Source organism: Leopardus geoffroyi, chromosome C1 (assembly GCF_018350155.1).
Source record: "Leopardus geoffroyi isolate Oge1 chromosome C1, O.geoffroyi_Oge1_pat1.0, whole genome shotgun sequence".
Classification (NCBI taxonomy): domain Eukaryota; kingdom Metazoa; phylum Chordata; class Mammalia; order Carnivora; family Felidae; genus Leopardus; species Leopardus geoffroyi.
In genome coordinates this window covers 100387714-100411464 of record NC_059328.1, presented here as the reverse complement: position 1 = coordinate 100411464, position 23751 = coordinate 100387714, and the positions used below count along the sequence as shown (strand labels likewise).

The 23751-nt window shown below is 44.7% G+C and overlaps 1 long non-coding RNA gene across 1 annotated transcript; it reads left to right on the top strand.

The window, feature by feature from the left end:
* Nucleotides 1-20012: 20012 nt before the first annotated feature.
* On the top strand, nt 20013-23348 carry LOC123596687. Its single transcript, XR_006711805.1, has 3 exons — nt 20013-20123; nt 22286-22347; nt 22922-23348. It is a non-coding gene; the product is annotated as an uncharacterized LOC123596687 (long non-coding RNA).
* Nucleotides 23349-23751: the final 403 nt, after the last annotated feature.

Genomic DNA, 23751 nt, shown 5'->3' with positions numbered 1-23751 from the left:
GGGTGTCTCAGTTGGTTAAGCTCTTGGTTTCAGCTCAGGTCACGATCTCCCGGTCCGTGAGTTCGAGCCCCATATTGGGCTCTGTGCTGATAGTGTGGAGCCTGCTTAGGATCCTCTCTCTCTCTGCCCCTTCCCTGCTCATGGTCTCTCTCTCTCTCCCCCTCAAAATAAATAAACTTAAGGGCGCCTGGGTGGCGCAGTCGGTTAGGCGTCCGACTTCAGCCAGGTCACGATCTCGCGGTCCGTGAGTTCGAGCCCCGCGTTGGGCTCTGGGCTGATGGCTCAGAGCCTGGAGCCTGTTTCCGATTCTGTGTCTCCCTCTCTCTGCCCCTCCCCCGTTCATGCTCTGTCTCTCTCTGTCCCAAAAATAAATAAACGTTGAAAAAAAAATAATAAATAAATAAATAAATAAACTTAAAAAAAAAAGACTTTGACATCTATTAATTAGGAATTATTCAAGGTGATCTCATTAATCCCAAGCAATGCAATGTTTACAAACTTTTCTTCAAAGGGAAAAGGGTCGTGCAACTCTCTCTCATGCTGTTTTCTCCGAAAACCATGTAGTCTCATTCGCAGAAAGGGAAAACTGGGTCTTAGGGAAATACATTTCCTCAACCTCTCTTTTCACCCTGCATGGCACTCTCTAAGATTTCTTGGTTTATTCTTGGGGCCCCAGCTGGCACATCATCTACAGTAGAAACCTTTGGCTCTTTCCCAAGCCTGTCTTCTGTGGGCTTCTGTCAGTGGGGCTACATGGGGAGAACTTCTGGATCTCTGTTCCATCCTGCTGTGCACGGTGCAGAGCAAGCACTTAGAATACACTGGAGCAGGTTTTTATCCAAGCAGCTTCTCCATGGTCCTGCCTTCTCATTTCAGACACAGAGCCACTGCCATCCATATCTACCCCTTCCTTTTCTTCAGGAAAGCCCAAGCCTTGCACTCAGAGTTCCAAAGTGGGTAGGGAATTAGGTATGTTAAACAAACACTCCTAACCTACCCAATGCTTGCAAAAGGCAGGGGGTCAGGTGTAGGGCAAGGAATGATTGAGAAGTAATAATTGCTTGTGATTCACTGTCCTGCACCCCCTGAACATCCGATCCCTCCTGTACCTTTCTCCTCCACCCTGGAGTCCGGAAACCTCTGTACCCCTGATGACTGCTATTGGGACGGGCGGAGCCAGCTCCTGTCTTGGGCCCCTTTGCCGTCTCTGACTCTCTGTGATGTGGCCTTTTTGCATGTGGCCTCACTGCCTACCCTGATAGCCCATTAAAGGGCGGTTGTGTTTTGCAGTTTTCTGGGCACAGCTTCCTGCATTTTTTCTTGGAAGACTGAGCCTCGTGACTGGCAAGAGGCCACCTGTGGATCTTCTCAGAAGCTATAGAGCTGAGGTCAAGCTTCTGCCTGTTCTGGGTGTTCCAGTTCATCCAGGTGACCCCTTACTTCCTGTCCCAGTCTTAGCAGCCAGAGGGAAACAGGAACCGATTCTTGGATTGGCAGTTGGGGTCGAAATAGTCTAATCAAGGCAGCCCCAATAATTGCGTGTGGACAGCCTGACCCGCACCTTCGTCTCTACCATTTCCCATCGTGGCGTCTCCAAGTTTAATAAGTAAGCTTTTTCCTTTCCCTTGTTTGGCTCAGTGGTGATTTAGCAACTCTGCCCGTGCACCGCTTCAGTTGATAACACTCCCAAACACCAGCTCAAGTGATCTCAAACATTTAGCCACTCTCACCGAAGCGCCCCATGACTTAGGATACGTACGAGACCTCGGTTGTCAAGGCTCCAGGCTCTCCATTAACCTCCTTCAGTTTGTCGTAAACGCTCATGAAGTGCTTTGCACAACGCATGACACCTGGTAAGCAATCAGTTCAGGAAATGGGACCCGTCGTCATGGTTGTGTTTGATGTTGTTATTATTGCACTTGTGGCACCTGGCCATTTTTGGAAATCCCCTGAGTGGATTTCCAGAGCCAGGGCTTAAATGTTTGTCCCCCTAGTGCTGTGGTAATACTCTTGAGGAACACACCAGCTTTTGCCCCTGACTGTCCAAGGCTTCCACAGGGAGCTTATGTACACATGTGGCCTGCTTAGGTTTAAACCCATTGGGTGACCTTTTATCCAAGGACTCTCGTCCTGTATGACATTTGCTGCCTGTCTTGATGTAGGAAGAGGTTCAGTCTCTACAGAAGTTCAGTATTCAGTGTAGAGAAGACAGGGCTGAAAGACTACTTTCCAGATACTTAACTCTCCAGTGAATGCAAAATAACTAAGCTCTAGGAAAACAGCATTTGCTTTCTCTTCCTTTCTGAAAAGCTTGCCAAGCGCTTTATCCCTTTCCAGGGTCCTTAAAGAAGCTTGTTCAGTGTTTTTAACTTCAGATTCTTCACTATCCTCGGGCATTCACAAACAAACTGAGAACCCACCTATGTCCATGTATTGGCCTCCTACAAGATCACTGCCATTTCCAAATACCTATGGACTGTAACTCTTAGAGGTCCTTGATACATATGTGTGCAGCATTAGGACTCACAAGAATCCTGGAAGGAACCCTAGAGTGTAACAACATTGAGACTTCACCAACCTGTGAGGCCTTCTGGGCATTCATACAGAAATTGCGATGGCTCTGACCACACCCTTCTGCCTGATTTGCCATCAGTCCTATCTTTCCTGGGTTCCCCTCTTTAACTGTTTCCATGAGTCCCTGTGAGTGTCTGTACACAGCCTGTCTGGCTTGCTAATGAAGTTGGCCCTGAGAAACTACACACCATGATGATGGGTGCTTAGATCGCTCTCCTTTGCTCTCTTCCTCAAGCTTCCGGGTGGAATGATCACCTTGCCCTCACTGTCTCCTCCACATCTCTTCCTGTGTCATTGTCAGGATTCTAAGACAGGGTTCTTTTTGGAAGCGGGAAGAATATTCCCTCAGCCATCTTCCCAGGGTCATGCTCAGTGAAGGACGTCCCACAACAAAGGTGCCTGAGCCCCGAAGCGTTACAGCTCTTTGATTATGCTGTTCTTTCAACACACACACACACACACACACACACACACACACACACACTGAGGTTCCAACACAAAGCAAAAATGACTAGATTGGGTTGGGTCAATGGCCTTCCTAAATACCTATCTTCCTATTGTAAAACCTCAGCATAATTCAAAAGATCTCATTAGAAAACGACTAAATGACTATGGAGAATTAAAGTACAGCTCTACATACACAAAACAAGTCTGTTGCTCATCGCCTCTAAGCTCAGTTTTGGCATGCCTAAAAAAAGTAGCTTAATGGAGGAGATGCACTTTGCCAATATAAATGTAACACACACAGAAATTCCCCTGTAGACCTCTAACCAAGTTCCTAATGTTTCCTACATTGATACATTCCATAATTTTGCAGAGAGAAGTCACATGAATTCAGTCACAGCTTCCCTGCAACTAAATATCTTTTAAAAATAACAAAGTAGCCCGTGCCTCGGTGGCTCAGTGGGTTAAGCCTCCAGTCAACTCAGGTTATGATCTCACGGTTCATGAGTTCAAGTTCAAGTTCAAGCCCCACATCCCCAGGCCCTGTGCTGACAGCTCAGAGCCTGGAGCCTGCTTCGGATTCTGTGTCTCCCTCCCTCTCTCTCCCCCTCCCCTGCTCATGCTCTGTCTCTCTCTCAAAAATAAACAAATATTAAAAAAAATTAAAAATAAAATAAAATTAAAATAGCAAAGTAGTACCTTACACCGAAAGTCCAGTTTCACCAGAAATCAAATAGATTTCACCTGCTTTTTCAAGTTTTTGCTTTTGTCCCTCTTCTGTGACTGAACCCCAGCTGGGAGAAGGAAAAACAGGGGGCTCTGGGGATCGGGTTGCTCAAGGCCGTCAACTGAGCTCTGTGTCAAACAGGCTTCACATTGCACTTTTGTGTCTGTTCTTTCCATTTTCGAAGCCTCAGACAAGATGTCACATACTTCCCTACACTAAGGTCCCTGAGTAGTAATTTGGAAATTACTCGCTACTGAAGACCAGGAGGAAACAAATAGTCCAGGGTATAGAATGCTGATGCCAGTCCTGGTTGTTGATTGGCTGTCAACTATCACTTGAGGTTGTCAGGCAAGATGGATGCACAGAGACATGCCAGGCCGTGCAATCCTGTATCACCAGCAGGGATTTTGTCCAAACCCTGATGCAGTCCTCGAGTGAGGTCTACATTTTGCCTTTTTTTAAAAAGTTTTTCTAAATGTTTATTTATTTTTGAGAGAGAGCAGGGGAGGGGCAGAGAGCAAGGGAGACACGGAATCTGAAGCAGACTCCAGGCTCCGAGCTGTCAGCACAGAGCCCGATGTGGGGCTCAAACTCACGAACTACAAATTCATGACCTGAGCTGAAGTCAGAGTCTTAACTGACTGAGCCACCCAGGTGCCCCCCTTTTGTTGCCTTTTCAAGGGACTAAAGTTTGCTGTACAAAACTGTAATTTTTATGTAATCAAAATTATCAATCTTTTCCTTTATAACTTCTGGATTTTCTGTTATATTTAAAAAAGTCTTGCCCATTCTAGGACTATAAAAATACGCATCCATGTGATCTAGAATGTGATTTCATGTTTTACATGTAAATCTTTGATCCATCTGGAACTTATTTTGGTAGAAGAAGTAAGATAAGGATACAGTTTTAGTTGCCTTTTTCTCCCCAAATGGCAAATCAGTACATCCAATTACCATTTATTGAATAATCTACCTTTTAAAGGAGTGCTTTAAAAAGCAATTTCTCCATATACATCCTAAATATGATGCCATTTATAAAAGTTCCATATATGCACTTATAACAGTTCTATTGAAAACATAACACCAGAAATATCTGTGTGGTTGTGGACACTTGTTTAAACCTCCCTCCCCAGGTCTGTCTGTCTACCTATAAAAATAGAGATAATAGTATCTACCTTGAAGTTTTCTTGTGAAGATTTTTAAAATATATAGTATGTAGATGTATCTACCTCAATAAATATGAGTTTCTTTCTGTTCAATTTTCTGTAATAAAGCCACACGGGTGGGTCCTCAGCTAGAATAAAACTCCAACCTGGGCATAAGACCAAGACTCTATTTTTATTTCCTGAGTGTATGGACGTAGCATAGGGAGCCATGCCTTTTTCAACAGCGACACATTCGTTTTCCTCTCTGGTCAACATCTAAAGAGGCACCCTATTTGATCTTCTTGAGATACCAAACTTCTTCTTTTCAGTTCCACAACTATTCCAGCAGGGCGTGATGCCAGGGACAAGTGGTATCGGGCAGATCAGAGTTTGGATTCCAGTTCTGCCACTTACCCAAATATGTGGCCGTTCTTGACAAATAATTTAAAGAGGGAAGGTGAATAATAGCCCCTATGTCATAGGGTCTTGATAGGAGAAATAAAAATCTTCCTGGAGAGCAAACTCCATGAATGCGAGAACTCCATCTTGTTAATCACAGTATCTCCAGTCCTAGAATAATGTCTAGGGTGCAGGTGGCACTTACTATATCAGTATTGAAGGAAGGAAGGAGGGAGGAAGGAAGGAAGGGAGGAAGGAAGGGAGGAAGAAGGAAGGAAGGAAGGAAGGAAGGAAGGGAGGAAGGGAGGGAGGGAGGAAGGAAGGAAGGAAGGAAGGAAGGAGAAAGGAAAAGAAAGGAAGGAAGGGAGGAAAGAAGGAGGAAGGAAGGAAGGAAGGAAGGAAGGAAGGAGAAAGGAAGGAAGGGAGGAAGGAAGGGAGGAAGAAGGAAGGAAGGAAGGAAGGAAGGAAGGAAGGAAGGAAGGGAGGAAGGGAGGAAGGAAGGGAGGAAGGAAGGAAGGAAGGAGAAAGGAAAAGAAAGGAAGGAAGGGAGGAAAGAAGGAGGAAGGAAGGAAGGAAGGGAGGAGAAAGGAAGGAAGGGAGGAAGGAAGGGAGGAAGAAGGAAGGAAGGAAGGAAGGAAGGAAGGAAGGAAGGAAGGGAGGAAGGAAGGGAGGAAGGAAGGAAGGAAGGAAGGAAGGAAGGAAGGAAGGAAGGAGAAAGGAAGGAAGGGAGGAAGAAGGAAGGAAGGAAGGAAGGAAGGAAGGAAGGAAGGAAGGAAGGAGAAAGGAAGGAAGGGAGGAAGAAGGAAGGAAGGAAGGAAGGAAGGAAGGAAGGAAGGAAGGAAGGAGAAAGGAAAAGAAAGGAAGGAAGGGAGGAAGAAGGAAGGAAGGAAGGAAGGAAGGAAGGAAGGAAGGAAGGAGAAAGGAAAAGAAAGGAAGGAAGGGAGGAAAGAAGGAGGAAGGAAGGAAGGAAGGAAGGAAGGAAGGAAGGAAGGAAGGAGGGAGGGAGGAAGGAAGGAAGGAAGGAAGGAAGGAAGGGAGGAAGGAAGGGAGGAAGAAGGAAGGAAGGAAGGAAGGAAGGAAGGAGAAAGGAAAAGAAAGGAAGGAAGGGAGGAAAGAAGGAGGAAGGAAGGAAGGAAGGAAGGAAGGAAGGAAGGAAGGAGGAAGGAAGGGAGGAAGGAAGGGAGGAAGAAGGAAGGAAGGAAGGAAGGAAGGAAGGAAGGAAGGAAGGAAGGAGAAAGGAAAAGAAAGGAAGGAAGGGAGGAAAGAAGGAGGAAGGAAGGAAGGAAGGAAGGAAGGAAGGAAGGAAGGAAGGAAGGAAGGGAGTTGAAGCATTTTGCAAGGTGTCTAATTAAGTGAGCTGGGAATGCTTAACTACAGGCACAGGTCAGAGGTAGCAGAGACATGGTCCCGCCTCCAAGAGTTACAGTCCAGATCTGAAAACTAAGGTGAGTAGCGCTTACATATGAGGTATAATGAAACACGTAGTGTAATACAAGCACAAAGTGCCTTGAAGACAATTGGGAATTCTCCCAGTGCAGAATTAGGGAAACGCTTTATAGAAGAGGGTTACGTTTAAGCTGGACCTTAGAAGAAAATAGATTTTCTTAGGATAGATTTTCCAGGTTGGGCAAAAAAGACAAAATTTGGAAACGATTTGGCATATTCCAGGACCAGAGCCTGGAAGTTGTGAAGAGGGTACAAGTCCAGTAGGAGAAAGAGTAGCTGGAAGGTAAAATACCATGGCCTGGAACATTCTGCTATGGTGTTTGAGACAACACACAAACTTGAAAGTTTTTGAGTAGCCCAGTCATGGGAACAGGCATCATTTATTATTTGTATTCATTATACAGAAATCAGTATGAAGGATGGATTAGGAGGTGGGGAGGCACTTGAAAGCTATTGTAACCGCTCAGGGGAAAAGTCATGACAGTCTAAAGGAAGGAGTCGTGGAGGAGAGGGAAAGAAGGAGAGACTTGATAGTGACAGGGGGTCAGTGTCTGATGTAGCTGAGAGGCTGTTGGGCAACTACACTGGTGACGGTGATGTTTCCTGATGTCAAGAACCCATGAGGAAACACAGAGTCAGTTAAGTCTTGGAAATGTTGAGCTTAAGGATGTCTTTTGGATACTCCACTAGAAAGAGGCAATTGACGCCCCAAAATATGTCAGAGCAGAAGAAACGGAGGTGTGTCGGCAGTGCTTCATCGTTAATGAGATGATCCAGGTTGCTTTTCAAAGATGTTTACACTCAGCGTAATATCTGGAAATGGAACCATCTCCTACTAATGGGGAAAGAAATTATTTAATAAATAGTGTCGGTGAAATTGGCTGGCTATTCAGTCAAAAAAAAAAAAGCATGGCACCCCATCTCACACTGTACACAGAATAAATCCCAAATGGTGTAAATGTGGAGTTGAAAATATAAAACAGAAAAAATATTTAGGTGAGGAATATGTATGCATCTAATTATATATCCACATATGTGTCCATAGACACAGATTCACATAAACACATTTATGTCTAAAATTATTTCCATTTCTCTCTATATGTATTGATTTGCGAGCTCACACTGCTGCCTTTAATATCAGTTCAGCACCACAGTGTTCCTTTTTGTTTCTCCCATCCCTTATTTCTAATTCTCTCTTTTTTTAAATATTTATTTATTTTGAGAGAGTGTGTATGCATGTGCACACCAGTGCACACAGGTGGAAGAGGGGCAGAGAGAGAGAGAGAGAGAGAGAGAAAGAGAATCCCAAGCAGGCTGCAGGTTCAGCACAGAGTCTGACATGGGGCTCAGTCCCACGAACCGATCTGAGCTGAAATCAACAGTCAGATGCTTACCTGACTGAGCCGCCCAGGCGTCCCCCTTATTTCTAATTCTCTTATACAACAGTAAGAAACTTGGCTCCCATTATTTTTAGTATTTTTATTTATTCTATCAATTCCCCTGTATGTTGGCTGCCCCTTTCCCTGAAGAGAGTCCTTCTCATCCTGCTTGGGCTCTGACACCCCACACCAGACCACCCGTCTGAATAAATGTCTACATGCTTTGCCCCATATAGTGGCTTTAGGACTGGATTGTTCAGAAGGGGAGAGGGAAGAGGAAGAGGAAGGGAAGGGAGGAGAAAGAGAAGACCCTTCTGATCTTTGCTTATTGCCCATGTATCAGCGGGGTTCACCTTTGCAGTTAGGGTCCCACGTACCTTGCGACACCATAGTGTGACCTGGCCTAACGCAGGCAGCCCAAGCTTTTGTTGTTGTTTTTTAGAACATATGTCCAAGTGATCTGTTTTAAATGGGACACCACCTTAAAGTGAGGATGTAATTATCAATGTACTGCCCATTGGTGAAAAGAGAAAACAAATACTCTGATTGCCAAAATCTTACCATTACGTATAGGTTGGATTCCATTCCATTCAACTACCATTCATCAAACGCTTTCTGTGCCTAAAGCATTCTGGGAAAAGTAAGGAAGTATTTCCCAGGGCATCACTGATGTCCAGAAGTTTACAACCCCACTGGGGAATTTAAATGCAGAGACTTGAAGCAGATAAGAAAAATCAAAAATAAGCGTTTCAACACAATATGGGCGCAAGCCGGTGCCAGATCCCTGCTCCTCATGGATCCAAGTGGATGAAGACAAGCTTTCTGCACACCTGTCTTACCCAGGGCTGGGCCCTGACAGAGTTAGCTACTTTGGTTGGGCAGTTTGAAGACATAGTTAAAGGGAGACAGCCTGTAAGGGCAAGGGTCTTTCAAAGGATGTTTTGTCATAACTGCTTCTTCCCACCAACTGAATAAAAATTACTACCATCCCCTGTTATGTGCAGAACCATCTTCAAATCCTGATGGATCGTTGCCCCATTCCCAAATAGAGCAGAGTATATGATCCCGAGGCCGCCAGCATTCAGACTCTAAAGGAGAACATCTCCTAGAAAAATGAGCATGAGGACTCTGACAGCCTCCCCTTTCATTTTGTTACATACGCCATACAAATTCCTTTCTAGAAGTGATAGACAGGCAAAAGAGCAAACATCACTCATAGTCTTACAACTTTTAGAACAAATACTTCCAGAAATTTCTTTCTATGTATTTGTGTTATCTCCGTAAGTTATCTAATCAATGGCTGTGTGTCAGTTTTCTTATCTGTAAAATAAAAAAAATAATATTATCTACATCATGGGGTGATTGAGGGCAAAACCTGAGTTAAGAATAGTAATGGTGCACAGTAAGATCTCTAAGAGTGATATCTATGTGGAATATTTATATCTAGATTCAGCTATATATTTTTATAAAATCGGGACAAAGCATCCATATTTCTGTGTAGCTTGCTTTTTCATTTAATGATATAGCATGAACTTCTTCCCTCATGTGACAGTTTTAAAAGTGCAAGCAGGAGCACCTGGACGGCTCAGTCAGTTGAGTGTCCAACTTCGGCTCAGGTCATAATCTCAGGGCTTGTGAGTTCGAGCCCCACGTTGGGCTCTGTGCTGACAGCTCAGAGCCTGGAGCCTGCTTTGGATTCTGTGTCTCCCTCTCTCTCTGCCTCCCCCGCTCATGCTCTGTCTCTCTCTTCTTCAAAAATAAATAAACATTAAAAAATTTTTAATAATAAAAGTGCAAAGAGACTGTTAGGTTCTTTGAGTGATTTTTTTCAAAAGTGACAAGTAGGGTAGGAATGAGTCCTGGTCCTGCAAGGGTATTATTAGTTCAGGGTGATGAGCTATGGTGAGGGCAAGCCTGGATTCTAATACTTCTTGGAACTAAAAGTTCAGAAATGCTGCTTGTATATAATCTCATAGTCTAACTGCTAAGCACAACCTTGAAGCTTCTCTACCTCGATCATTTTCAAAATGTCGTTGTTGTTTAAGCAATAAAACCATATTTCCCCAACAAAACCTTCTGTAAAATTCTCCCCAGCAGGTGAACCAATTTTAAAACAATCATAAAACATAGGGCACATGGGTGGCTCAGTCGGTTGAGCAGCTGACTTCAGCTCAGGTCATGATCTCCTGGTCTGTGGGTTTGAGCCCTGTGTCAGGCTCTGTGCTGATGGCTCGGAGCCTGGAGCCTGCTTCCGATTTCGTGTCTCCCTCTCTCTCTGCCCCACCCCTGCTTGCTCGCTGTCTCTTTCTCAAACAATAAACATTAAAAAAAATTTTTTTAATAAAACAAGCATAAAACATAAATTTATAAGCAAACTTGTAACAAGTTTGCTTGTTACAAAGCTTATCAATAAGATCATTAAGGCTGTCTGAGGAAAACTGGAACTCCAAGGACGTGGGCGATAATCAGTCTTATGTCAACATCCGGTTCCATGAAACGGAATAAAATGTTTGTGAAATCCTGTAACCCTGCTGCCATAGAATCAAGTGTAGCCACTGCTCCAACACCCTTATTGTGCAGACAAGAAAATGAAGGCCTAGAGGGATAGCGCACTGTTTGGGCTTTTAATATTAAAAATAACATGGGGCACCTGGGTGGCTCAGTCGGTTAAGCATCTGACTTCAGCTCAGGTCATGATCTCACGGCTTGTGGGCTCGACCCTCATGTCGGGCTTTGTGCTAACAGCTCAGACCCTGGAGCCTGCTTCGGATTCTGTGTCTCCCTCTCTCTCTCTCTGTCCTCACCTGCTCGTGCTTTGTTTCTCTCTGTCTCTCAAAAATAAATAAATATGAAAACATTAAAAAAAAATAAAAGTAAAAAAACGTTTAATAATAAATAAATAAATAAATAAATAAATAAATAAAATCATCTGATAAGAGGATGAAAATATCTCACTGAGGAAAGTGTCTGACATGGTTAAACGCATTACCCACAAAATACAGTTCTTCTTAATTTAAATGATCACCCTATAGTTCTCCAATTAATAAAAACGGAAATGGTCAATTAACTTAGCTGCTGTTCTTTATTGTTTCGTATTATCCTCATAGCTCGTAAGCCCTGAATTGTGCTGACTACGTAATTTGTATTTTATTCCATTAGCGGATGTAAAGATTTGCTGATTATCTGTAATAATTAAATTATGCATTTCAACTTATGAATCAGCCATGGGAATATCTTACGGGATGAGCATTTCTGGCAGAGAGAACAGCCGGAAGCTGGAGGCTGGAAGGGAGAAGTGGTCTCTTCTGTCTGGGGTCTCCCCGCTGAGATGACGCAGGCTTGGCATGCTTTGGTCACCGCCTCCCTTTCCTGCTCTAGATTCCCTTGCTCCTACCTCCTGTGCAACTGGAAAGAATAAGGCAAAGATGGAGAGGGAAATCAAGATCTAGGGCCGGTAACCGACAGCACTTGCTGACTCTCAGGGATCGGAGACCAACTCCCTCCTGGGCTTCCTGGTTACAGCGCTCCTTTTTGCTCCAGGTCTTTTGAGTCCAGTGTCGGTGACTCGCCCAAAGAATTCCGACAGTTACAGGGCATTGGAATTGTCAATAATGTTGACACACTAGGAGCTCCCTGCAAAACTCTTCCCGTCATTAGAAATGGAGACATATGGACCACTGCAGACCTCAGTTCCTCCACGCATGGAAGAAACTTACTAATTGCAAATGTTTCAGTGATCCCCCACCCTGGCTGCCATGCCTTCCCTCTGGTGGTGTGTTGGGCAATGGGTATCTGGGGCCAGGCAGGGTGGTAGGGTGGAAATGCTGCTTTCTAACACTTGGCAATTTCCGTTCCGTGAAATCCGCCACTATGGCAGGTTAAAGTACCTGCGCTAAGATAACTAGCTAGCAAAATTCCTGACCATAAGAGTGGGTTGGGGCAGCCTTCAGAACACCACTGCTCCCCTCTCTCTCTCTTCACACACTGCCTCTCCTCACTCCTCCTTGCTTGTCCCAATCACCCTCCCTCTCTGCCATGTATTACCCACCGTTTCACCTTGGGTTCCCTACCAACCTCTGAAAATCACCAGCATCTCAATCTGCCCAATACCAACAGCACAAGTTTACTGGAAAGAACAGAGGCTTTTTGGAATCAGACTGGGATTCGGTCGGTTGTGACCCCGAGTAAGTTACATAATTACGTTGAACCTCTGTTTCCTAATCTATAAAGTGATTTAAAAAAACACACAGGGGGGCGCCTGGGTGGCTCAGTCGGTTGAGCGGCCGACTTCAGCTCAGGTCATGATCTCGCGGTCCGTGAGTTCGGGCCCCGCGTCGGGCTCTGTCCTTACAGCTCGGAGCCTGGAGCCTGTTTCGGATTCTGTGTCTCCCTCTCTCTGACCTTCCCCCGTTCATGCTCTGTCTCTCTCTGTCTCAAAAATAAATAAATGTAAAAAAAAAAACAAAAACAAAAAACCACACAGGGCCTCCCTCATAAGAAATATCATGAGGACTGTATGACACAATGGCGCTAAGAAATGCCAAGTTAAAGCTTTTGTCTTTCCCACCGCCTTCAGAGAGAGTGACAATCCCCAACCTGTGCCCCCCGTGTGTTCCCGTGTTAGCTCTCCTGGCCTTGGGAGGCATCTCTCCCATTACTCAGAGAGAGCTCCCTGAGCGCTGGGCTCTTGTCTTGTTTATCTTCCTACCCCAGATCCTCGCCCAGTGTCTGGAACATGGTAGGTGCCCAATACGGATGAAATGAACACTACCTTCCTTACCCACTTCCTACTTGGTCACAAGAAGGGATGAACAAGAAAATGGGAGGAAGAGGTTTGGGGCGCTGGAGGCTCACCAGTCTGGATGTCACTCGAAAACATCCACTTTTTCTTCCTCTCTCACTTATCTTGGTTGCGGGCGCTCATGTCATATCTCTGAGTTTCTTTCACTGAATGCCTTTTTGGTTTCAATCTGTGAGTTATTTTTTCCTTCCTGTCCTGGAGATATATGAACCAGAGCCAATAAAATAAGAGCTCTCTTTTTCCTTCACAGCTCTGAAAGCTTTACATAAGTGTTTCTTCACTTCTATTTTATGGCCAGGACCAGATGCGGAAGTGCTAAAATATTTTGATAAGAGCTGTCCTGGTGGTACTTCTTGTTTTTACAGCTATCCAGAGGGAGAGAAATAGCTAGGAAGTCAGCCCACAGAGAGCAGAGACAGGAGCTGTGAAATGTCTCTACTGACCGAGATTCCCAGTTAGTTTCAAAAATCAGTCGGATGAGGAGAGACAGACAAGGTTTAGGCCATATCGCTGTCTAAATGAAAAACAGGCCATCATAACTCCCAATGTTTAGAGGGATGGGTTCCTGTGAAGTTTATAAAATGTTTTTATATACAAACTGGATATTCTGAGACCTCGTGTGTTAAACTCACACTCCCTGACCCCACAGTACCTGTAAGGTAGGGACTGTTGGTATCCTCAAGGGACCACTGAAACGCATTCCCAGAGAGGTTAAGTGACTTGCCCGAAGTCACATAGCTGGACAGTGGTGACCCTGGAATCTAACCACTAGGCTTGAGTGCCTCTCATCCATTCTGCATGGAAGGGGTCAGAGGGGCAGGGAGGTCAAGGGAGCTGCAGAGGGCCATGTAAAGCCACATCACTGGGCTTCAATCCTTTCTTTCCCTATGTTGCAAATGAGCATTGTCTCACTCTGAGCCACGTGTTTGCCTCATATTCCTTTCCACCTGATAACTTTCTCTTCGTTCTGCCCATTCTTTTGTTTCACTCCATTCCACTTGATTCTGCCCTCTCCGTGCCCCTTGAGGGCTCTGTTTCCATCCCTCCTTCTTGGTTCCACCGACACGACTGTGTTTCACCTGATGTGCCTGACACAGGTCCACGTGCATGCAAATAGCAACCCACTTTTATTCCCCAAAACAAACCTCTAAAGCAGACACTGCGCTTATCCTCATTTTACAGATGAGAAAACCAAGTCACCTAACTTGGCCCAGGCCACACAGCTAGTAGGGAAAGAGCAAAAATTCCAGGCTGAGAAGTCCGGCTTCAAAGCCTCAACGTAAGTCATTTGGCTACAGCTGCCTTATTTGGGCCTCAAACACCCCTCTCTGTCCTTCAGGGTACGTTCATACCTAGGTTTGTCTGAATGGAGATGCTGCACATATCATTGTTTTCTATTCTTTTCAGTCTGTCCTGTAAATTTAGACAGTGTGGGCTGGGACCCTGGGAAGGGGCTTTGGAGGAAGGAATTTCTAAGGGACACAGCTGAGAGGAAATTAAAATTCAGATTTTTCTGAGTCCCCACCTAGGTGTCTATTTATTTATCAGTTTGTTCGTTCATCAGCCTGATGTTGCCTGCTACCTGCTTGAGAAATAGCCGCGAAAAACTAAACGATTTGGCTACTTAAAGGATTGGTTCAAAATGAGGAAATAAGCTATTTATTGAATAGGCCATGATATGTTTGCAACTAGAGAAAACATGTCATTATCCAAAGGGAGAGAGGAATTCAGCCTGACAGAAGGGAGGAGAACTAACATGGGAATGGTAATAAAAGGAAAATTCGGAATCCAATTTCCTCTGGTTAGGTGTATTAGATTTTAATCATCTACACCAAATGGCTGAAACCCATTTAAAGCCAGACCAGCTACATGCTGCCATGTATTTGCTTAGGTAAGTATCTTCATTTGCCAGTAGACTACAAGCCCCTTGTATATGAAACTGAAGGTTACTCATCTTGGGCTCTCCCCAAAAGCCAGGCGCATAGCAGGTGCTCAATAAATGTTCACTGAATTGAATTAAAAAGAAAACACCCACTATTTATCAATACTGCACTCACCCCAGGAGAGAAAAGAATGAATGTGATGGTATGCTCTATTAAGTTCAGAAATGAAAACACATGCCATCTCAAGGCTGGTAATTTCAGGATATGAGGACTCTGAAATAAAGCCTCTCCACGATGCAGAACTGCTTGCCAAGCACTTTCTATATCAAGGTTTACTATAACAATACCACAGAATAGCCCAGAGCCTTTCTATTTTAATTCCAACGTGTCCAAAATCAGAGAACAAAAAAACTCTACAAAAAAAACACAAACAGTCATTCATTATATTCTATCTCAATTTGAGGTTCGTATTTTGACCTACAGACGGAGAAGACTTGGGAATTAGAAGCAGGCTTGTTAATTTGTCTAGATAGAGTCAGGGTATTTGGGCAGGGTGGGAGGGGAAGGGCCTGGGCAATATATAATATCCCTGTCCTTTCTGCTGACAGAGCCAATTGTGTAAGACACACAGGGGTCAGACAGGCATAAATCAAGAATATTAGCTTTATTACTCATAAAGAAGGAGTTTAGAGAAGGTGGTTTAAATCTGTGAGCAAGAATGCTTGCTGGTCCTCTGCCCCAGATTAAGCTCCCTACCACCCCGCTAAGTGAACTGGCATAAGCATGCCAGTTTGGACTTCCAGGTAGAAAGTCGCTCCTCTTTTCCTGGAAGAGGTGAGGAAAGGAGTGGAACTAGAGTCTTGGAATGTTATTATGACAGTGGTCCCTCCACACCAAAAGACGAAGAGCAGAGATGAACTGTTCCTTCCAACACATTACATATTTGACAACAGATGCTGCCGATAACTTGTAAGTAATTTGAATTATACCTTTTAGCAACGATTTATGGAATCCTACGCACCAAGCACTAGACTGAAAAGCTCTACAAATGCGTTGGCTCGTTTGATCCTGAAATTTTACCCTAGGAAGGAAAACAGTTTGGCATCTCCTCAGTGAGTTAAACTGGGAATTCCCACATGACCCAGCAATTCCACTGCTGGGTGCACACCCAAAAGAACTGGAAACAGGTGTTTAAACAAAAACTTGTCCTCCAGTGTTCACAGCAACACTATTCACAGTAGCTGAAAGATGGAGATCGCACAAATGTACATCAACAGATGAACGGTTAAATACGGTGTGGTATATTGCAATGGAATATTACTTGGCCATCACAAGGAATGGAGTGCAGACGCCTGCTACAGCACGGATCAACCTTGAACACATTATGCTAAGTGAAAAAAACCTGACACAAAAGGCCACAGGTAGCACGATTTCCATTCACGTGAAATATATTCAGAATAGGCAAATCCATAGAGACAGGAAACTGATTCACGGTCGCCTGAGGCTGGGAGGAGAGGAGAATGAGAGTGTCTACCTAATGGGTACAAGTTGCCTTCTGGGGTGATGACAAGTCCCATAACTAGACAGTGGTGATCCTGGAACAACACTGTGTACCGAATGCTACTGAATAGTATACTTTAAAATGGTTAAGATGGTGAATTGCATTATGTGTAGTTTGCTGAATTAAAAAATATACATAACATAATCCTGGAAGGTAGGGATCATTACCTCAACTTTACAGATAGGAAGACTGAGGGTCTAAGAGAGATCAACGACGTTACTATCAGACAGGGATACATCGAAATATTTTACAATTTGCGGAGCCCGGTTTAAGAGAACTGATACAAAATTATTATTACAAAATGATTAGGGTGCCTCCAGAGGTCCTGCAAAGGGTCTTTGCAATGGAGAACTCTGAAGCTTGGGCCTTATTAACTCCAAGCTCACATTTGCTGTTCATAGATAGAATTGGAAAATGAAAAAAAAAAATATTAAAACCTACGACTCCATTTTCAACAACAGCAAAAATATACAATATTCAGGAGTAAATTTAACCAGAGATTTGCAAGACCTCTACACCAGAAATTACAAAGCATCGCTAAGAAAAAATGAAAAGGACCAAACTAAAGGGTTAGATATACCATGTCTATGAATTGGGAGACTCCGTTAAGAGGTCAATTCTTCCCATGTTGGTCTATAGATGTGAAGCAGTTCTGATCCTAATCCTACCACGGTTTTATGTAGAAATTCTCAAATCCACTCTCCCATTTCTGTGCAAAGAACCTCGGCTGCCCAAAGAAATACAGAAACAGAACATACCTGAAGGACTTACATTGGCTTCAAGACTTACTTCGGAGCTACACTATCAGGACAGTGTGCTGTAAGGACAGAAGAATCAATCAGCCAACGGAACTGAATAGAGTGCCCAAGAATAGACCCTTTACACACGCAGTCAAATGATTTTTGACAAAGACACTAAAACAATCCAATGGGGAAAGAAAAAAGTTTTCAGGAAATGGTGCCAGAACAACTGAATATCTAAATGGCAAAGTAAGTGGATAGAGCTAGAATGTGACCCTAGGTCCGTCTGCCTCTTTCTTCTTCCCGTCACTACATCTGAGTTCCCACCCTTGCCTGGTCTTTGCCCTACTACCCTCTCTGGCCACAGTCTGAAGAGACATGAATCTCAAGGATGAGACATCGGAGCAGCCGAATCAACCAGTGTCAGCTGTTCGCTAAGAAGGTTGAGGGAGCGGAGACTTGGCAGTGAAGTTTGCCTGCTTTGGGTCTGGAGGTGCCTGGGACCCCACTGCCTATTGTCAGACAGGGAGGTGAGAAGTTTGTCAGAGTGGCAAGCTGGAAAATCACACAGTACCTGTCCACTGCCAAGATCAAAGCCTGATGTCAGAGGTCGCCTGGTAGAGCCGAAAGAAAGCTGAACTTGCCTTCAGAATTCTCTGGTTCTGTTTCACCTCTGCCCCTGGATGACGTTGGGTGTATCACTTTAACCTCCCTGATCCTTAGTTTCCTCCTCTGAAAGAAGGGGACAAAAAAATACCTCCTCTCCCCTACCCCACTGGGTTGCTGTTAAGTTCAGACGAAATAGAGTGTATACGTATCCCTTGAAAACTATGAAATAGGACACATATACATTGTATCGCAGCCCTGTGCATGCTTATTGCAAACTGAAATGAGCAATAATATGAACTTATCTGTTTTAGACTCCAATTTGACATATCAGGTTTATTCCATAATTACTTTCCTTGTTCCTTCTGTGTTTACAAAAGAAATCTAACATCCTGCTAGTGATTCAAGATTGTTTCATTCGCGCAGATTTTGAGTCCAAGATACCTGGGCTTCTTTTTTTTTTTTTTTTTTTTTTTTAATTTACATCCAAGTTAGTTAGCATACAGTGCAACAATGATTTCAGGAGTAGATTCCTTAATGCCCCTTCCCCATTTAGCCCATCCCCCCTCCCACAACCCCTCCAGCAACCCTCTGTTTGTTCTCCATATTTAAGAGTCTTTTATGTTTTTGTTCTCCTCCCTGTTTTTGTATTATTTTTGCTTCCCTTCCCTTATGTTCATCTGTTTTGTATTTTAAAGTCCACATATGAGTGAAGTCCTATGATATTTGTCTTGATACCTGGGCTTTTTAAGTGTCATTTATTCAACACATTCTTATTGAGTGCCTCCTATGCTCTCACTATGTTCATTTAAGTGCGAGGGGCAAATGGGTGAAAAGAGATATGAGGCCTGTCCAGAGAAAGCAGAGTCTGGTGAGGACACAGACACAGCCTTAAAGAGCTGATCAGGGTACAATGTCATCGCTGCTATAAAGGAGCTGCTTACAAGGTACTGCACGGGAGGAGGAACTTCTAAGCCTGTGGGTACCAGGACAGGCTTCACAGAGAAGGTGGTGTTCCAAGTTGGGACATAAAAGGGAGAAAAGAATTTCCCACGACAGTCCAGTCTAGAGTAAGGGCACGGGGTCCAGGGAAACAGCATGTACCAAGACACAAAGCAGCAGGTCCTGCTGGAGAACTGCAAGAGAGTATACATGAACAGAATTTAAAGTTAGAATAGAAGGGCAGGGCTCAGTCAGTTCAGCATCTGACTTCGGCTCAGGTCATGATATCGCGGTCCGTGAGTTCGAGTCCCACGTTGGGCTCTGTGCTGACGCTCAGAGCCTGGAGCCCGCTTCCGATTCTGTGTCTCCCTCTCTCTCTGCCCCTCCCCTGTTTCCACTCTGTCTGTCTCCCAAAAATAAATAAATGTTAATTTTTTTTTTTTTAAGTTACAATAGGTGTGGCCAGAGAAGAGCCTAGAGAGCTATCAGGAACCAGGCCATGGAGGGCTTCATAAGCCACACGGAGGAGCTTAGTCTCTATCCTGTAGATGTCAGAGTCATGGAGGGCTTCTGCAGAGCCAAGTAATAAGATAGCTCTGTATTTTAGAAGGGTAAGTATGGCCAGAGGGGAGCACGGGGCAGTGCCATCAGAGGCAGGGGGAAGAGGCGGGTGGTCAGATGAGTGGGGTGGATAGTAAGGCGGTCATTGCAATGGTCTGAACAAGGCTCACGGTGGTAGGACCGGCAAAGAGGAGACAGATTTGGGACTTAAAGGCAGACGCTAGAGGAGAGACATAGCACGAGTGGGGGAGGGGCAGAAAGAGAGGGAGAGGGAGAATCCCAAGCAGGCTCCACACTGTCAGCACAGAGCCAGACACGGGGCTTGATCTCACAAACCATGAGATCATGACCTGAGCCGAAATCAAGAGTCGGAAGCTCAACTGACTGAGCCACCCAGGTGCCCCCACAATTCTTGTATCTTAAGTTATGTGAGGAGGCAACCAGAATTTCCTGGTAATGTTCTGGAAGTCCCAACTGAGGTGTGACGGTGTGGACCATGTGCTTTGGGCCCTCCCTTCAGTTTGCATTGTCCATATTCCAGAGCTCTGAGATACAAGCCAATGGGAGCTGGGACCCTATCGCTCTCCTAGTGGCCGACAGGGTTCTGGGTCTCTTCCTACTCCAGCTTGGGGCAAATGAAGTATTCTGGAATTTTCCTTTAGCCCCCACGAAAGATCTTGATGCTTACACTGAGCGACCCCAAACTTCTCTCATTTTCCAACCATGATAGAGGCTACCGGGACCTTGAACATGATTTTAGGAAACTTTTCCAATCCTGCCCTTTTCCTGGTTGAACAGAAATGGAAAAATCTTCAGTGCTTCCTCCTAGTGTCCTGGCTGGATGACCAGGTGGCTCCAGAGAAAGCCACACCCGAAGAGAGACAAGCTGCTGCATAAACATCGACTTCGGAAAAAGTAAGTTGATTCCAAAGCCACCACCTGGAGACGCCTGCAGTCTTGAAAGACTAAAACAATTAAGAATTTAAGAGCTTTCTTAAATGTTCCCCTTATTACTGATTGGCATTTCCCGGGTGTTACCGCTGAAAAGGAGAGACTTGTGGGTAACTCATGATATTTTTGGGTTTTTTTTTTAGGCAATGAGAAAGAGCAAGCTGGGGAGGGTCAGAGAGAGAGGGAGAGAGGATCCCAGGCAGGCTCCCCACTGCCAGCACAGAGCCTGATGCAGGGCTAGAACTCACAAACTGTGAGATCATGACCTGAGCTGAAACCAGGAGTCAGACGCTTAACCGACTGAGCCACCCAGGCACCCCTCGTGATACTCTTATACGTGAATTGTAATCAACTACCTCCAGGGGTTCCTGGGAGGCTCAGTCGGTTAAATGACCGACTTTAGCTCAGGTCATGATCTCACGGTTCCTGGGTTCGAGCCCCACATCGGGCTCTGTGCTGACAGCTCGGAGCCTGGAGCCTGCTTCAGATTCGGTGTCTCCCTCTCTCTCTGCCCCTCCCCCACTCACACTCTGTCTCTCTCTGTCTCTCAAAAATGAATAAACTTAAAAAAAAAATTAACTATCTCCAACTTCCATGGTCACTCCACCTGTGGATTTATGCCACTCTTTTTTAAAATATTTTTAAAAATGTTTTTATTTATATTTGAGAGACAAAGAGAGACAGAGAGACAAAGTGCGAGCAAGGGAGGGGCAGAGAGAGAGGGAGACGCAGAATATGAAGCAGGGTCCAGGCTCCGAGCTGTCAGCACAGAGCCTGACGCGGGGCTTGAACCCACGAGCTGTGCCACTCTTTTTAAACTAGAGCCGGTCTGAAATTTTTCCTTTGCCAACCCATTTCCCTCTATTCGGCAGAAAAGCACTACAGACCACTCAGGTCCTGAGCTCCTGGGAATCCTATCAAGACACGCCAGAGTGAAGTCATTAAATGATCTGTCGGCAGACAACCTAAGCTCTGCCTCTCATCCCTGGTGTCCTCCCTTGTGCTAGGGCCTTGTCTAATGGAGTGAAATAATGTGCCAGACTCGGAGGGATACTGAGTTCTCCCCCAGGAACTCTGAGCTGAAGGGCTGTTCACTCTGCTGAATGGTGTCTCTGGAGCAGGGAAGCCAGGGACACAGCCCCTTCCAGAAAATTCCAATGGGCTGCAGGATGGGGAATCATGATTAAACCAGGAACACTGAAAGATGGTAGCAGTCCTTTTCTGGCTACTCAGCACCCAGCCCACAGATGTAATCAAAATCGGTACGTCTGTGGTCTTATAGGAGATGTAATTCAGGGTAGTGCTAGGAGCCAAGTTATAATTATTATAATAAAAATTCACATACAATGCATTCTTAATTATCTGATAATGAAGTTCAAGAGAGGACACCAGAAATTGCAGAGCACAGATAATCCAAAAAGCTCATTTCAGATACATGCTCTTTATCATTCCACATTTACCCAGAGAAGTGAATTTCCCCTCTAATGATAAGAATTCATGTTTATCAGCACAAAAAAAAAAAAAAAAACCTTCTGTAACCATGCAGGGTGATGGATGGTAACTAGACTTATTGTGGGAATCATTTCATAGTGTATCCAAATATCAAATCATGTTGTACACCTGAAACTAATATAATGTTATATGTCAATTATACCTTAATAAAAAATTCATGTTTATGTATGGCCCTTTCACATACATCAGTAGTTTCCAAGGATGTTTTCAGCAGCAGATGCATAGTTTCAGACAAAATCTCTCTTGGCAGCTTAGTATTTAAAGCAGATAAAGGTGGACCTGCTCTGGTATAGCCAGGGATGGGGGGATCAGAGCTCTGTCCCCGGGGGTTAGTCCCCTTCTAGCTGTGGCTCCCGCGGGATCACTGTGGAAGCCTGGAACCCTGAAGAACACGATTGGAAAAACACTAACATACACTGGCACTTGACTCTCATGGGCCTTGTGAAGTAGGCAGGTCAGGAATTAATACTCATATTTTATAATAAGAACGGGTTCAGGGAGGCTGTGTCCCACAGGTAACCCAATGATGCTTGGGACTTGAACTCAATCTTCTAATGCCAAATTTAATACTCTTTTAACTATACCTTAAACCTGCTCTTTGCTCGCTTTCCCAGCCTACCCTCTCATGCTGGGACACCAGGAGAAGAAAATTCACCAAAGGGGAATAAGAGATAAGGTATACACAATCGGTTTAGTAGAGAACCTTCCATGTTTGTTGAACTGTCCTTTCCCCGTTCCAGAAGTGACAAATCAACAGTCTGATGATGAGAGGCTGGAATGAGAGCGGTTCTCTGTTTCACTGACCACCTTTAGTGATTGGAATTTCAATTTCTTTTTTTTTAATTTTTTAAATGTTTTTATTTATTTTTGACAAAGAGAGACAGAGCAGGAGTGGGGGAGGGGCAGAGAGAGAAGGAGACACAGAATCCGAAGCAGCCTCCAGGCTCTGAGCTGTCAGCACAAAGCCCAATGCGGGGCTAGAACTCATGAACCACGAGATCATGACCTGAGCTGAAGTCTGACGCTTTACCGACTGAGCCACCCAGGTGCCCCTGGAATTTCAATTTCTTAATAATTTCTGTCACTGCTTGGCTGTGTCTAAATATTTAGGCAGATCTGTGCAGAGTGGATTTGTCTCTTTGACGTGTTACATATATTTTCGTATTCTGATTGTCAGTCAGTGAGGAAACCACACCACAGAAAACAGATGTGATCTGACAGTCACCAACTGTGGCTCTCCCTTTTTCCAGCATACCCTGAGCAAGACTGGATTCTGCCTTTGGACTACAGACTCCTGGAGAACTCGACCACCTGACATTTTCCTTCCATATTTATTCTCTGTGAGGTCTTAGGCACAACTGGGGCTTCAATTACTTTCCCACACTCTGGTGATTCTCAATTCTATATCCCAGCCCTAACCTCTCAAGTTCCAGACTACATTTCTAATTACCCACCGGACCTGTGTAATCGAAAGCATCCAGATTTGCATGTTCAAAATTAAAGTAATTTCTGGCTAAAATGGTGCTCTCTGAATTTCCTCTATTGGTGAATGGTGCCACCACTCACCTCCAAAGAGAACTCCATTTTCCTGAACCCTCCCCTCCCTTCAGCATCCACTTTGGACTAACCTACCGAGTCATTTAGAGTCAACATTTTTAATATTGCCTGTCTCTGACTCCTCCCTTCCCACCCTTAATTCCTACAGCCTTCGTTTAGTCCTTCAGCCTGACTGTTGTAATGGTTTAATGAGTATTTCTCCAATTAGCCTAATTGGTCTCTTTCTTTCTCTTCTGATTCATCCTCTAGGCTGCCTTTCTACGATCAAGTTCCTGTAAAGGCCCCACACAATCTATCCCTAATCCATCTGGCCAGCCTTACCTCCCAACACAGCCCATTCTTCTCTTTTCCTCGACCCCCACATCCGTCCCCTCAGAAATTCCTCCTGTCATTCTGTGAAATATACCTCATAACGACCCCTGCCAGTCTACCAAGAGAGTGCCAAGGCACCTCATTCTCCACCGGATGCTGCCGTCATCCGGGATTGCAGCTGAACTCAAGGCCTCCAGTCTACATTCACGTG